Source organism: Apium graveolens, chromosome 11, assembly GCF_009905375.1.
Source record: "Apium graveolens cultivar Ventura chromosome 11, ASM990537v1, whole genome shotgun sequence".
NCBI lineage: Eukaryota > Viridiplantae > Streptophyta > Magnoliopsida > Apiales > Apiaceae > Apium > Apium graveolens.
The window spans coordinates 14122313-14137798 of record NC_133657.1 but is presented as its reverse complement, the minus strand read 5'-3'; positions in this window follow the sequence as shown (position 1 = coordinate 14137798).

Genomic DNA, 15486 nt, shown 5'->3' with positions numbered 1-15486 from the left:
GATTTTTTTTAATATTAACTCAAACTTGGTTAAAACATCTCAAATAAAATTCAACTCGGATAAAATTTTTCGAATAATAGCCCAAACTGGGTTAAAAAATCTTGAATAATTTTAAATTCGGATTTATTTTATTTATTTGATCAGAAATCCCTTTTTGACTAGGAATCTTGACCCTCTGGGCACCAGGCCTTCCAATTTTTGCAAGTAGTTGAGTTTGTTGTTCCATTTTCATGTTTCTTTTCCTTCATTAAATCATGAGTTTGATGAGACAAAAATTCGCTCTTCATCATCCTAAGCTTTCAATCCTTAAGGCCCTCGAGGCTTGCAACATCCTCCTTCGGTCGGTTACTTTCTGGACATCGCCTTCTTTGAGTGGCATCCTTATCACTTCAGATTTCATCATCCTTCGTATAGGGACTGGTATAATCCTAAATTTGGTCATTGATGGCTTTCAATCCTTGAATATTAGGGGGTGTATAGCCTTTGCACAGTTGATGTTGAATTCCGCTTCCATGGTTATAATCTTTGAATCCATATCATTGATCATCCATGGTTCGGGAAAGGAGAACATTGACAGAGCTAAGGTCTCAACTATCATATGAAATTGGGGATTCGACCCTTAAACTTAAGGATTCTATCTTTTAAATTTGGGAATCTTAAATCGTCCATTCGGGTTAAGATCGGGTTTTTGCCAACGCACCTTCAAACTTGTTAAATCTTGTTGATTAGTTCCTCATGAGATCGAATTCGTTTTCTCAATGATTTGAGAAATCATCCATTCGTGCCCTCGAGACTGAAAACGTATTCTGACAACAGGCTATTCGCTTAGTCGTCTTCTTCTTAGCTCAGTCTCCTTACCAGATGGACGATCATTGTCCTAGATATTAGGACAAACGAAATCTCAGACTTTTTTACGAATGGGGCTCAACCCTTGAAAAATACAGGAATTTATAATCCTAATGCGGTCGACGCTGAAGTTTACTCCAATCAGGTGGGTTAGCGTTCCTTCTAGACGAAAACATAATGGTTAACATCTGAAATATGATTAGGGATTCATCCCTTGGTTTTCCACTCCTTGAGATTGGGTATATATCCCTTGAATCATCCTTCAGGTCACAAGGAATCCCATAATTACGGGACTAACTTCTTGATTTTGTGATTGAAAGTTGTGGTATGGTCGAAGCGACAACTTGAGTTGTGGCTGGTACATTATGATTTTCTATGATTCCAGATCTTTTTGGGGTTTCCGGATGTGTGCTTCATGAGCACAGGACCTCTTCTTTATAATTTGGGGATTCATTATTTCACGTCTTCGGGGCTAAAAACGCCCTTTGACAATAGGTTCCTTACTCGACTGCACCCTTCTTGGGGCGATCTCCTCTTCATATAAACAATCACTATCCTTGATGTGGGGATCTTAGATATCGTAAGTTCTCCCTTCAATAAGGTTTAGCCCTTACAAAAATTGAGGTTCGTACTATTCATGTACTCGACATTGCGTTCCTCCTCAAAATTTTATATCTCATAATGTGGGTGATCATTCACCATTGAGGGAATCACAATTATTAACATCTGAAATTCGGGTGTTCATTAGTGTGAGCACCATCTATAGTTTGGGACTCTTTCCTTAATTATACACCCCTTGAGGTTGGAGACCATTCTTTGAGTCAGCAATCGGGTAATGAGGATCTCCATCCCTGAGAGATTAGTCCCTCAGATATTAAGGTTTGATTGTGGTGGAATCTCAACAATGGATGCGATGTTGTGCATCGCAGCATGTGGTTTCTTGGTACTTCTTCGTCATCTCATGATTGTCGTCTTTTTCCTACAGAAGGCGCCAAATGTCATGGATAAAAAAATATAGATTTATTTATTGCACGTATTTAATGTTAGGTTTTGATAAGTTTCGAGTTTTAATGGCCGCGCTTGTGTTTCGTGGCTTGAATCTGCCCTCACAAGATGCCTACGTACCTTGGCGTAAACCAAGGATTATGTCAAAACATAGTTCTTGGTGTTGTTTCCCCTCGGGGTTATGTCCTTCGATGACTGAGTCTAAAACGTCATTCTAGGTAATGGCATTGTGGCTTATAGGATGCCTTCTCGGGTGTGGAGCTCTTGTACCAAATGTTTCCTTGAATTTGAAGGGGTAATACTCTTTATATAGACGTTGAGTGTAATATCCGGGAAAAATTATGTGAATATTATATGTTAAATAAATAAATATTATGTGTTTTATAAATTTAAAGTGATTATTGCCATGATATTAGATGTTATAGCTGTTATGTGTGTTTTCGTGCGGGCAAGAAAATTTTTCGATTGATTAATATACATTTAAACTGCAATTATATGACTTTATCTGTAATCGGGACGCGTATTTATTAGCGTCTTTATTAAGATATCTGTTTTATTTCAAGTTATGTGCGTTTGAGTGTATTTTAGGTATTTTCGGGTTTATCTGGTAATTTAGGGATTGTTTCTGTTTTTCAAAAATCAACGGACCGGGACCCCACCGGGACGTCAAACCCCACAAAATCCGTGTTTTCATTTTTATAAAATTATTCGTATTTCAAATACCCATTATTTTTGTATTTTCGAATTATTCACAATTTTCGGGAAATTTTGACATTAATTTTGTATTTTATCATTTTTAACATTATTTTCCGTAATTATTATTTTGGGGCCCTAATTATTATAATTAGGGGATAAAAACACCCTTAATTTATATTGGGGTATAATTTTTGTAAAAATATAAATAGCCCATTATTTCTTTTTAATTCATTTTAACTTCATTAAAAACAAAAATCAAGAATATAATTTTGGGGGTAAAATTTCTTCAAAAACAAAGAATCATTGATTTTGGGAGTTCTAGGAATCCGTTGTTGATGTTCTACAAACCAAAACGATCCTTGTTTCAAACCCTATCTTTTGATACCAGAATCACGATCTGAGGTTCAATATTCTGAAAATTCAAATTTTGTGTTCTTGGTCAAAAATTCGTTTTTGATTTAGAATGATTTTTGATTGATTCCGATGTTACAGATAGCTTTAACTTGATTAGGAGAATCGATTTATGTGTTTGTTTGAATTGTTTAAGTCCCGAAATGATCTAACCAAGTCCTTGGTTTTGTATGTTTTTATTTTCTGTAACACCCCCAAATCCGGGGTCGGGGATTCGGGTTGTCACGAGTTCCATTTCCTTTATCAATACTTAATCTTAACAGTCAACCAACTACTGAGTACTCTGACCCCACAATATACACACACACCACAAGTTATAGTCTCAGAGATGAATATCAAAAATAACACAAGTCATTTTATTCCACAATTATAAACCGTTACACCTTAAAAGGGTTTCTGAATAAATTTACATTTCTTTGCCATTATTACAATTCATAAAGATACATAAGTCTGGTACATCAAAAGTTGAAAGCCTAGCCTATTGGTAGTTCCTACCTCAGCTACCGCGACATCAACGCCTATAGGAAACTGCGGAACATTTCCTATCCTCTCGCAAATTGGGAGCTTGGTCCTGTTCATCTTGTCTGTCTGTTGTTGTGTGATGAAAGAAGAAAGCAAGGGTGAGCAACAAGCCCACCGAAATAATATGTATAATAATTAACAATATATGAGCATTCTCATAGTACTCATGAAAGTCTTGGTCAAGAAGAAATGAACCAAGTTGATATCTTAACGCGACCAAGTCACAAAATATTCAGTATATATATACCTATATACTTTTCACAATCTTTGAAATCCTCTGACATGTATAATATACACAGAGTTCCAGTTTATAAATGTATAAAAATATCGTTGCAAGGTGATCTCATATATCTAACATTGTCTCAACATTTTTCTGAAAATCTTTGACATGCACAAGATAATCATTTACTAGATATAAGTTTAAAAGATGAAGTTACAAGATACTCCAATATACTTATATCTTTTCCGAATACTACTTGAACTACCACCGTTCAATGTATAAATAGTTCATCCCATAGATTAAGCTACAAGACAAAACTTGTATAGAATCAATCTTTGAAATATCATCAAAATGAAATGAAGTTACGAGATACTTCATTTGATGAAAACATCATTTTGAAAACTCGACCCTGCCAACACTCAACAATCGCCCAGCCGTAGCCTTTCTATCGAAGTGCTCTGGGTAGTGTTGTAGAAATATCCAATTGGATGATGAACTCATTACGGGAGTTTGCCGCGCCAGGAAGACCACTCACGATGATCAGTCGCAGTAGTGCAACCCCACCATTTTCTACATGTAGAGGAGAACCTGTCAAATTTACTTGTCAACCGAACACTGGACTCCTAAGGAATGGACCGTCTTAACGGAACTTCCAGGCCATTTGGGCCAATATAATAAGGCTGGGCCGGCGCCACTCGACCACTTACGCCACTCCTAGTTCAGATGAAATCCATGACTCTGAAACGTAAAGCTTGTCCCCCCATTCCCCAAGTAGAAACTTGTTGATACGGCTCCACCAAGAAGTCGTATCTAGTTGGAAAGGAAAACTCACCGATATTTCTCAGGCGGTGCCTGTTAATGGATTAACTTATTCCAAGAATTTTACTTCCCGAGTGTTGGGTAAGTAATCAAAAACTCTTTTATCAAAACAACAACCTTGTTGCGAATATAAAATACACCACAGAGCCGGATCCCTCAGGTTTTGAGCGAGTATTTAAATCCCCTTCGAAAGGAAGATCTTAAATATAAAAAAATGAGTTTTGGGATCCGCCCTAACCTTTAAAAATCATTTTGAAGACTCGAAAATATTTTTAAGAATGTTTGGAGTAATGCTGATTTAGTAAAATAAATCAGTCCCGATATATTAGAAAATATCTGAATATTATTATTTAAATAATATTCCCATAAGGGTGATCCTTATAAAAATAATCGAGGTAGGAGTTTTAAAACTCATAATTGAAATGAATATTAAATAACCAAAGATATACTTATACGAAAGTAGGATCTTTATTTGAATAATCAAAAGTGAGTTTGATTATCGACACATTATTCTTTAATAAAATAATGAATAATAATTAGTAAATAATCGGAGTCATAAGTCCTCGAATGAATATTCAAATAATAATATTCATTAAATAAAATAAACGGAGTCATATGTCCTCGAATGAATATTCAAAATAATATTCATTAATAAAATAGACGGAGTCATAAGCCCTCGAATGAATATTCAAAATAATATTCATTAATAAAATAAAGTTATCGAATAAACCTTATTCGATTCATAGTTTTGAAAACTATATCTATATATATATAAATATATATATAATATACTCGGGAACATCGACTCCCGGTTTTAGAAAATGTTCACCTTTGGGTCCCCTATACTAAGGGTATACGCAACTACTGCTTATCTCTAGCATAGGTATTATGCAACTTATAAGCAATTGAATCAATAATATATATCAAGATTACGAAACAGACATGCATATATACCATATCACATGCTCCAATATATCGCAAGATTTGCTAATTAACCACCATGCATCTATCACAAGATAATGCATATACATATGTATACATCACAACAACAGTATAACGGATAGAAAACTTGCCTGAGTGTTCCCGGATAGACTTAAGCTTAGAGTGGGTCCGATAACCTATGAACAACAACATAAGTCGGAATTAAACCCCGGTCGCTTAAGAAACTAGACTTTAACCAATTGAACCCTAACGTTCGCTTATGGTCACTCCTACGCTTAACGAATCACATAAGTCGTTCGAGTACCCTCGGCTCCACCATTTTTATTAAATTAACCATTAAGAATTTTAAGGCGATTCTTTCACGAGTACTCTACAAACTTCCTAATCCACTTTAATTGTTTCATACTCCAATTAGTCATTTAAGGACCTTAACCAAGGTCTCAAAGTAAAGTGAGGGGTAAAGGTTCGTTCGTGAAACGCCGTTACTTAAAACGGTCATTTCTCCTAAACCGTAAATCGGATCTAAGCGAACCACATACCAAAACGAAGCTTACGACATGATCTAGCTTAAAGATTGGTCAGTGAGTTATATGGTCCGAGATTCATGTACAACATTCTAAGGAAAACGGGCATTACGACGGCTATATTTACGAGTTTTTCAAGTTTCTCACTACACCAAAACCTCACCAAACAACCCACAATTATTAACACATCAAAACCTCAACTACATAATACTATACCGGTCTTTATTCTCCAGATTCTTCATCTCAACCAACCACAATCAAGTTCTATTAACTATAACAAGATTCATTCACCAAATCACTCCAATTTCAAATCAAACTACTAATAATCAAAGATCATGCTTCTCATTTTGAAAATCAACCATCAAACTCACTAATAGTAAAAGTAAAGGCTATGGTTTGAAGTTTATACCTTCCTTGGTAGGTGTTAAGTTGTTAGGAAGCCTTAGGGAGCCTCCTACAAGCTTGATCTTTCCAAAGAAATCAAGAACACAAAGTTAGGCTTTGAAATTTCTAAAAGTACGATTGAAAGAACTGTAAAAATGAGGGTCTTACCATGCTTATTTGGACGATACTTGTGAACAAGAGTTGTAGGTCATCTCAATACCTTTCCAACGAGCTATAGAACACAACATTTGAGTGAGTATTGAAGGAGATATGACAATTTCAAGTTACCGGGTTTGTTTTGGCCGAGAGCTTCTCTTCATGGGAGCAAAGTCAAATTTTTAATTTTTGTGTTATGATATTTTGCTTGGTTGATTTCCTTTTTGGCTTGGCAAATTTTGATCTTTTACCATGGTAACTTTTGCATGGCCAAGAATCAACCAACAACACACTTCTTTTTGTCATGCTTATGTCACCATGCTTGGGTCACCTTTTTAACACATGTCCTTTCCTTGTGGTTTGATGATGTCACAATCCTTGGCTTCTTGTACAAGCTTGTTTCTTGGTCGCTTATTTGTTTTACGGTTCGCTTAACTTTCGTTCTCGTTCGTCGTTTGAGGGATCATATCTGGGATCTTATTACTTGGGTTCTCCTAAACCTTTCTCAATATTTTATATTCCTTCTATGATCCTCTCTTATAATCCTTGAATTTAAATCCTTTTAATCATGTTATCTTATACTCATTTCTTTCGGTATCTGGTGGATTTTCGGGAAAAATCAAAGTGTCCGGATTCGAATTCTAACGACCTGTACATACACTTATTTACTTTATGGAATACTAATACGATCTTAGAATTTCCATAAAAGTACTCCTATATAGCGTGGTCTGATAATTTTCCTTAATCAGCATCATCGGCAAAAGTTACTATTTATCCGTGTTTCAAAAATTCCAAAAATTGGGGTTATTACAGTCTCCCCTCCTTAAAAGGATTCCGTCCCGGAATCAGATAGAAAATAAATAGGGATACTTTCTTAGCATTGCACTTTCTAACTCTCAAGTCAATTTTCCCACATTGTGGTTCTATCATCAAACTCTGACTAGTTTAATAACCCTTCTCCTAAGCACCTATTCCTTTTCAATCTATAACCTTTCCCGGTTGCTCTATATAGGTTACGTCTAGTTGCATGTCTATGCGCTCATATGCCCCTGTTTGTCTGGCATCCGGATTACACTTCCTTAACATTGATACGTGGAACACATTATGAACTTGCTACAGGTTCGGGGGTAGAGCTAGCTCATATGCTAACTTCCCAATACGTCTTAATATCTCCAAGGGTCCAACAATTCGCGGGCTTAGCTTTCCTTTCTTTCCGAACCTCATCCATCCTTTCCAAGGAAATACCTATAACAGCACTAGGTCCCCTACTTCCTATTCTTTGTCCTTTTGTGTCAAATCAACATACTTCTTATGTCCATCTTGAGCTACTACCAGCCGTCCTCTGATTAGATCTATTATATCCCTGGTCCTTTGGACCACTGCTGGTCCGAGCATCTTGCGCTCTGCAACTTCATCCTAGCGTAAGGGAGATCGACATTGTGTTCCCTCAAGGATCTCATAAGGCGACATTTCGATACTAACATACGATCTATTTTCGTAAGAAAACTTAATCCATGTTAAGTGATCATTCCAAATTCTTTCAAGTCTATCACACAGACTCTCATCATAGCTTCTTGCGCTATAGGTTTTGCTTCTCAATGCCCACTCTTTTCCAGTTCGTAATCGTTACTATCTTTCGTACGTAATATTATACTGGTTATACTTTTGCTCGTTAGCATTCTATAACCTTTTAATAATTGCGTCAACCTTAGTATCACGAACGCGTTAGATTCGGAATACCACCGTACTGATACTACTTCCTTTCTAGCTGCTTCCATCTTCGAAAGCTTGATCCATCGTATAGAAGTAAAAGATTTTATTGAGAGATCACTATGATCATGAACACTTGTTACATCGCATAGTTAGTACAGAAGGTGGCCAGCCTTTAGTACTTGACAAGCAATTAAACAATAGATGGTATCCTACTAGGCTTCTATCACACAGATAGATAGTCATTCGGCAATACCTCCCCTTCTGGAAGGGTTGTTCTTCTCAGCTTATACAAAATGAAAAGGAGAGGAAAAAAACGAATTGAAGAGAATTGTATATGAAAAAGTACTGCCACAATATCTGGCTTGGAATCTACCTCTGAACTATAGAGGTTTGTCTTAGGAGAACAAGACATTTATATATATCAACATCAAGTATTATAACATCGTATTTTGCATGCCTAAATATTTTGCTATTCCGTCCATCAATCTACGGACCCATGCTCTTGCTTGAGCTCATAAACAATCACCTTTGAAACTCCCTCGACATCGAAAATCGAATCTGGGATTTCATTCTAGACATCATCATTACTAGAATTTTATGCTTGCACCGTAACCTTCCTCGTATAGTAATACGACTCTCTATTGATAAGAAGGAATAAATATTCAATAGGTAGACAATCGACTTAATTAGTCTATCAATGATGACTTATATATCACCACGACCCGATTAGCGGTACTCAATCTCAACATCCATTCCAATACAACTCTCACGCTTGTAATCGGCTCATTACTCACAGAATCATTCCTGCATTACTATGGTCCACCACTAACCTACTGTAGTCATTCATTTTCTATGAAATCTTAATATCTAACCATACGGAGTCCATACATGTCGTATCGAATTCTTCTAAGGAGGCAACATAATCACCATTCCATGATTCATGAAGAACACTCCTGAACTTGGCGTACATATGACATGAAGCAGATAAAATTGCAGAAGAGTTTCAATAAAAGCAACGATAGAAGGTTAATACCATTATTAACCATATGTCTTTATTAGGAGACATGAAGCTCAAAGGTTCATTTAGTCCTTTCGTAACATGGTCCTGGCTTATCACAAGATATGATCTTATAAGATAGATAGCCCGCTCACGGCGATTTCATAAATTAAATCTTTACCAAACTACTATCATGGTTGAGTATCGCACAATCATCAGAAGGAATGTCAATCTTTCAAACCATAATACAATCTTCATGGCTTTAACCATTATCACTGTATTCCTCTGGCACGAGCGCCGATAATTGTCTTCTTACACTTAAAGTGTCGGCCACTTCTTTGGCCTTTCCTGATAGTAATATTTCCTTACAATCAATGTCATTTTAACCACCTTCACTAAAATTTTCTACCTCATTTCAAATCACTACTTATGTGAAAATGCTTTTCTTAAGTCCTTGTGATAAAAAAAAATCACCATTTTTCCATAAGTCACTGCCTTAGTCTTCAAATGTAAACATTATCATGGCTGACTATCGATCGTACTTAGGACGTCTTTTATCTTGGGCCTTTCTTGCTTTAACAATTCTGACCTTCATTGGTTCAATCTATACTTCTTATGGTTTAACACGTGCCCACCTGGAATTATTATAATTACGCCATTTTTCCTTTATCAAATTTCTATTCTTGAGAACTTTGAATATTACCTTTCTCCTTATAAAACCTCTAAGGTTATCCTTAAAGCGTTCCTCCTGTATTCCATAGATACGGCATATTAAAATATCATTTACTAATACTAGAACCATTGTTTATACACTTCTGAAAAATTTCTCCACTGATCCTTAAAGGTTGTTGTTACCTTAATCCTTTCTAATTCATACTGTCAAAACTCATATTGTCCCTATTAAGTGCGAAATGCCAACCTTTATGCATTCCCCTAGGGTTCATCTTAAGTTATCGAAGTTATATCCTTAATTCCACCTTTAAAAAGGTACTTGCATCCTTCCATGGATAAATCAAGTCATATATCTTTGATAGATTATCTTATTCAATCATTCCCACCTCGATAGTCTATACCAATTTCACAATAGCATCCTTATTCAAACTGAGGTCAACCCTTATGGCCTTCAAAAGATAACAATGGTTACCCGCTTTTCCTTCCTAATTTGGTAATGACAACAGGGATGTTCTGGAAGATATTGGTCATGTTCAACGTGAACTTCTTCTTAATAATTCCTCATTTACTTTTGTTATTTATCTCAACAGTCATCTCAATGTTGGGATATCTTTCATACCTGGTGTCTCCCTTTCTGGGTATCATGCCCCCGGTCTTACACTTCACATTCTTGAAGGTCACTTCCTTCATTCAATTTTACTAATTTCTTACTTTCTTGTCTCCTCAGTCTATCCGTGTCTCATTATTTATCCTTCAAACTACCTCAAGGTTTCCTCGACTCCTCCTAACTTACAGGGGATAAACTATATGTATCTTTTATGCCTTCAACCATCAACTTTAACTCATGGTGAATCACCCTCATCCTGACGATTACATACTTTTCTATTTCTATTGCTACGAGTCTTTAGGGTTTCCTCATACCCAACTCCCTTATCATTCCTCAAACTCTATTGTCTTTATTTTCCTTTCCACTTCATTTTCTTTTTTTTTTATTTTCTTTTCTATTACAATCATTTCATGAACCAACTACTCATTGACTTCAAACATCACGTCATTCTGGGATTCTTGTCATCAGAACGAATCTTGACAACTTTTACAACTTAGCTTCATAATTCATCATACTCGTCCGCCTTTGTTCTGGCTCTAAAGCTTTTACACTATCTCCATAACCTTAGGAATTACTTTCCCGAAAACAATTGACTGAACTTTAATCAGTTTATTCTAACCTCTGGCTCCGTGCCTTTCTTGGTCTTTCACCAGCGGGTGGCCTCTCTCTTAGAAGGGTAAGTGACAAAAACAGTCTTTTGTGATTCGTCCATCATTTAGAATCTCAAATGATTCCTATATTTCCTTTAGCCAGGCTCTCGCCTCTACTGGGTTCGCTTGTTCCTTGGAACTCTGAGAGCTTAGCGACTTAAAGATCCTGAAAGAATTTCCCACCGCACTGTCTCCTCAGGGTGGTGGTTGGGGATAATAGTCTAAGTTCTCTTTAGACAGGTCCATGAATTACCGTATAGGAGTACCATCTCAGGTCTCCTTTCTTTACTCAACTTTCTATTTCCTTAATATGAAATGTTTCATCCTTCTCCTATACTTGGGGTTATCTTATACGTTAAAATCCTTGTTTTCCACTTCATTATGTTATGGGCTCCTTCTTTCTTAATGGCAACCTCCCTGACTATCACATTCGGGGTTTGCCCTAAATCTTATTCCTCGAGCTATGGATTTCATCTAAGATCCAGTCCTTAAGCTCTTAAACGTTTGGAACCCAAATTCTGTAGGAATACCTCGTTATTCCCTTATCATCTTTCTTGGTATTAATCTCTTCTCCAGTCATTGACTCTCTGCCTTCATTCATCACTCTTTCTTGGCACAATATGATCGTTTTTGATAATTCGGGCTGTATTGCAATCTCAAACAGCGTTTCAGTACCGGCTCCGGTTACCTTCACTTCTATTTCCATTTTCTCAAAATCTCTTATCAACTCTCCCAAAGACATTTTCATCTTGAGTCTCTCCTTTATACTAAGGGCATTAGCCACCATTTTGGCTTTCCCTGGATGATAAAGAATCTCATAATAGTAATCCTTGATTAGCTCTAACCACCTCCTCTGGCGCATGTTGAGCTCTTTCTGCGTGAAAATGCACTAGAGCACTTATGGCTTGTGTAAATCTCGCACTTCTCTCCATACAAGTAGTGCCTCCAATCTTTAGGGCAAAACTATTGCCACGGGCCCAAGCTCATGGGTGGGGATATCGAATTTTATATTCCCTTAATTGTCTTGATGCGTACGCGATTACCTTGTTGTGCTGTATAAGAAGCACCCTAATTCCTTATGCGAAGCGTCACTACAAATCACAAAATCTCCTTTTACATCCGGAAATGCCAACATAGGAGCCGTCACCAACCTTTGCTTCAGTTTTTGAAAGCTGTTTTCGCATTTCTCTGTCCATTCGAACTTCTCAGTCTTATGAGTAAGCTGCGTTAAAGGGGCTACTATCTTTACGAACTTGAACGAACCTCCGGTAGTGACCGACCAATCCTACCTCTAGTAGTTTCCGTAACCATGGTTATCAGTTCCTCAGTGGTACTTTATTCATTCTTGTCAGGATCCCCCACGGGATCCTCCTCAACAACAATCCCTTCTAGGACAACATCCTCAACCGCTACATCCTCAATATGAACATCATTCGGTCCCTCGTTAGGACGCTATATCGGATCCATAATCTGATCTCCAATAAGTAATAAAACATCATCGCGTTGTTGCTCCTCAACCTCAGGGTTCGAAGTCCCGCTACCATATACGATAACGAACTACGCTTCTATCACGATATTTATAAGGGTTCCCATAAGGGTTTTAACTGTCAGTACTACGTTAGGTAGTCCGACTATGAACTTGGCAAGAGTTCTTATTATCTTAGTAAATTTATTAATTTAATGTCATATCATCTCTGAGGTTTATAACGCTTAGCTCTGATACCATTTCTGTAACACCCCCAAATCCGGGGTCGGGGATTCGGGTTGTCACGAGTTCCATTTCCTTTATCAATACTTAATCTTAACAGTCAACCAACTACTGAGTACTCTGACCCCACAATATACACACACACCACAAGTTATAGTCTCAGAGATGAATATCAAAAATAACACAAGTCATTTTATTCCACAATTATAAACCGTTACACCTTAAAAGGGTTTCTAAATAAATTTACATTTCTTTGCCATTATTACAATTTATAAAGATACATAAGTCTGGTACATCAAAAGTTGAAAGCCTAGCCTATTGGTAGTTCCTACCTCAGCTACCGCGACATCAATGCCTATAGGAAACTGCGGAACGTTTCCTATCCGCTCACAAATTGGGAGCTTGGTCCTGTTCATCTTGTCTGTCTGTTGTTGTGTGATGAAAGAAGAAAGCAAGGGTGAGCAACAAGCCCACCGAAATAATATGTATAATAATTAACAATATATGAGCATTCTCATAGTACTCATGAAAGTCTTGGTCAAGAAGAAATGAACCAAGTTGATATCTTAACGCGACCAAGTCGCAAAATATTCAGTATATATATACCTATATACTTTTCACAATCTTTGAAATCCTCTGACATGTATAATATACACAGAGTTCCGGTTTATAAATGTATAATATATCGTTGCAAGGTGATCTCATATATCTAACCTTGTCTCAACATTTTTCTGAAAATCTTTGACATGCACAAGATAATCATTTACTAGATATAAGTTTAAAAGATGAAGTTATAAGATACTCCAATATACTTATATCTTTTCTGAATACTACTTGAACTACCACCGTTTAATGTATAAATAGTTCATCCCATAGATTAAGCTACAAGACAAAACTTGTATAGAATCAATCTTTGAAATATCATCAAAATGAAATGAAGTTACGAGATACTTCATTTGATGAAAACATCATTTTGAAAACTCGACCCTGCCAACACTCAACAATCGCCCAGCCGTAGCCTTTCTATCAAAGTGCTCTGGGTAGTGTTGCAGAAATATCCAATTGGATGATGAACTCATTACGGGAGTTTGCCGCGCCAGGAAGACCACTCACGATGATCAGTCGCAATAGTGCAACCCCACCATTTTCTACATGTAGAGGAGAACCTGTCGGATTTACTTGTCAACCGAACACTGGACTCCTAAGGAATGGACCGTCTTAACGGAACTTCCAGGCCATTTGGGCCAATATAATAGGCTGGGCCGGCGCCACTTCGACCACTTACGCCACTCCTAGTTCAGATGAAATCCATGACTCTGAAACGTAAAGCTTGTCCCCCCTTTCCCCAAGTAGAAACTTATTGATACGGCTCCACCAAGAAGTCGTATCTAGTTGGAAAGGAAAACTCACCGATATTCCCAGGCGGTGCCTGTTAATGGATTAACTTGTTCAAAGAATTTTACTTCCCGAGTGTTGGGTAAGTAATCAAAAACTCTTTATCAAAACAACAACCTTGTTGCGAATATAAAATACACCACAGAGCCGGATCCCTCAGGTTTTGAGCGAGTATTTAAATCCCCTTCGAAAGGAAGATCTTAAATATAAAAAAATGAGTTTTGGGATCCGCCCTAACCTTTAAAAATCATTTTGAAGACTCGAAAACATTTTTTAAGAATGTTGGAGTAATGCTGATTTAGTAAAATAAATCAGTCCCGATATATTAGAAAATATCTGAATATTATTATTTAAATAATATTCCCATAAGGGTAATCCTTATAAAAATAATCGAGGTAGGAGTTTTAAAACTTATAATTGAAATGAATATTAAATAACCAAAGATATACTTATTCGAAAGTAGGATCTTTATTTGAATAATCAAAAGTGAGTTTGATTATCGACACATTATTCTTTAATAAAATAAAGAATAATAATTAGTAAATAATCGGAGTCATAAGTCCTCGAATGAATATTCAAATAATAATATTCATTAAATAAAATAAACGGATTCATATGTCCTCGAATGAATATTCAAATAATATTCATTAATAAAATAGACGGAGTCATAAGCCCTCGAATGAATATTCAAAATAATATTCATAATAAAATAAAGTTATCGAATAAACCTTATTCGATTCATAGTTTTGAGAACTATATCTATATATATAAATATATATATATATAATATACTCGGGAACATCGACTCCCGGTTTTAGAAAATGTTCACCTTTGGGTCCCCTATACTAAGGGTATACGCAACTACTGCTTATCTCTAGCATAGGTATTATGCAACTTATAAGCAATTGAATCAACAATATATATCAAGATTACGAAACAGACATGCATATATACCATATCACATGCTCCAATATATCGCAAGATTTGCTAATTAACCACCATGCATCTATCACAAGATAATGCATATACATATGTATACATCACAACAACAGTATAACGGGTAGAAAACTTGCCTGAGTGTTCCCGGATAGACTTAAGCTTAGAGTGGGTCCGATAACCTATGAACAACAACATAAGTCGGAATTAAACCCCGGTCGCTTAAGAAACTAGACTTTAACCAATTGAACCCTAACGTTCGCTTATGGTCACTCCACGCTTA